Source organism: Palaemon carinicauda, chromosome 9, assembly GCF_036898095.1.
Source record: "Palaemon carinicauda isolate YSFRI2023 chromosome 9, ASM3689809v2, whole genome shotgun sequence".
In the NCBI taxonomy this organism is placed as follows: domain Eukaryota; kingdom Metazoa; phylum Arthropoda; class Malacostraca; order Decapoda; family Palaemonidae; genus Palaemon; species Palaemon carinicauda.
Genome location: NC_090733.1, coordinates 128,451,405 through 128,453,904, shown reverse-complemented (window position 1 = coordinate 128,453,904; position 2,500 = coordinate 128,451,405).

Sequence of the window (2,500 nt, the reverse complement as noted above, 5' to 3'; positions counted from 1 at the left end):
TGCAGGAAATGATTGATAGGTTAGTACTGGGGGGGAGGGGGGAGAAAGGTTGGATTAGTGATCAACCTATATAAATATCACTAGAGATAATTATTTTCTAAACAGCTTACTCCCCGACAGTTACTGTTTTCCTCGGTTGCCAATAGATGGCGTTGAGTAATTGTTTACAGTCTTGTTGCGATCATCCCTGAGCACCAATTACATTTATACCTATGGGGCTGTTTTGCAACGAGCGATTATCGCTACAGTCGCGAGCGATCATCGCTGGCTCCAAATAGTTCCTCATTGCAAAACAGCCCCATAGGTATAAATGTAATTGGTGCTCAGCGATGATCGCTGGGCGAATCGCAACAATCGCTGCAGGCAAAACGTACCTTTATCATGACAACCGAAATCTGCCCATTAGTTTGCTCACAGTCCAAAGCTCTAAATTTTCATAAGGGTCTGAGCTACAGTCTTCAATGTTCCAGGCAGTCCTTAAGAAAAGTAAATTTTCAGGGGTTTACTGGGTAATAATAATAATAATAATAATAATAATAATAATAATAATAATAATAATAATAATCAAGAAGAAAGTATCACTCATTGATATCGCAGTACCATGGGACTCCAGAGATGAAGAGAAAGAGAGGGAAAAAATTGATAAGTATAAAGATCTGAAAAATAAAAATAAGAAGGATATGGGATATGCCAGAGGAAATTTTACCCATAAAGATGAAGATGATGATGATGAGATGGGCTTAGCAGCTACAGGATACGTAACGAGGGTCCCCCATAAAGTGTTTTCTTATACGTCACTATTGTTGTTGTAGATTACTAAGCCCTCGTGGCTAAGCACGGGCTCTTGCATCGAGAGGGAAGCTCTTCCCTTAAGGGTCATAACATCATATGCATATATAATAATCCAGACCTTAATTATTAATGTTTTGAAGTGGTTCATCATCATCATCATCATCATCATTAATAATAATTATTATTATTATTAATAATAATCATTATTATTAATAATAATAATCATTATTATTATTATTATTATTATTATTAATAATAATAATAATAATTATTATTATTATTATTATTATCATTATTTTTAACCTCTATTAACCGATTTTTTCTACTTCTTCTCCCAGGTTATGAGAGACAGAAGGCCAACTACGCTTCAGTATTTCCATTAGCGGATTAAAAAGGGAGTAATCTTGTTCCTTTTCGGACCCTCTTCGATTTGTTTGCCTTCTTTATTTTCCCCCTTCAGTAGCCGGGGATTTTGCCCTTCAGTCTCTAATGCTTTTCAAGATTCACTTAACTGTTTTGACAAAACAAGGCAGATATTTCTATTTTAACCCTTTGTGTATACATCTTAAAAGTTCTTTTAGTTGTATTAAAGATTAAAATCATCTTGATACAAATTCACTTTCCTGTTTTGACAAAAGGCAGATATATATTTTTTTTTTTTTTGGAAGCATTATGTATACATCTTAAAAGTTCTTTTAGTTGTATTAGAGATTAAAATCATCTTGATTTAGATTCACTTTCCTGTTTTGACAAAAGGCAGATTTTTTTTTTTTTTTGAAGCATTATGTATACATTTTAAAAGTTCTTTTAGTTGAATTAAATATTAAACAATCTTGATACAGATTCGCTTTCCTGTTTTGACAAAAGGCAGATTTTTTTTTTAAAGCATTATGTATACATTTTAAAAGTTCTTTTAGTTGAATTAAAGATTAAACCATTCTGATGTAGATTCACTTTCCTGTTTTGGCAAAACGAGACAGATAGTTTTCGTCTTTTTTGAAGCCTCTGTGTATACATCTTGAAAGTTGTTTTGGTTGAATTAAAGTTTAAATTAAAATCTATTGTAAGCATCAAGTAGGTGCTTTTTTATATATATATATATATCTTAAGTTTTTTCTTTCGTTGAATTAAATCAAGTAAAAAATCTAATGTACAAATAAGTAAAATGTATCATATTAAAAAAAAATTCTGTTATATTTACCTTTTAAAGTGGCTTAATTGCTGTTAACGCGACTTGCAATAAATTTTAACTTATTAGAAAATTTAAATGGCAGTTAGGGAGTTAATAACCTACTGCGACTTGCACTAAATTTTAACTTCACAGAAAATTTAAATAGCAGTTAAAGAATTTAATAACCTAATGCGACTTGCGCTAAATTTCAACTTAACAGAAAATTTAAATAGCAATTAAAGGATCTAATGACCTAATGCGACTTGCGCTAAATTTCAACTTAACAGAAAATTTAAATAGCAATTAAAGGATCTAATGACCTAATGCGACTTGCGCTAAATTTCAACTTAACAGAAAATTTAAATAGCAATTAAAGGATCTAATGACCTAATGCGACTTGCGCTAAATTTCAACTTAACAGAAAATTTAAATAGCAATTAAAGGATCTAATGACCTAATGCGACTTGCGCTAAATTTCAACTTAACAGAAAATTTAAATAGCAATTAAAGGATCTAATGACCTAATGCGACTTGCGC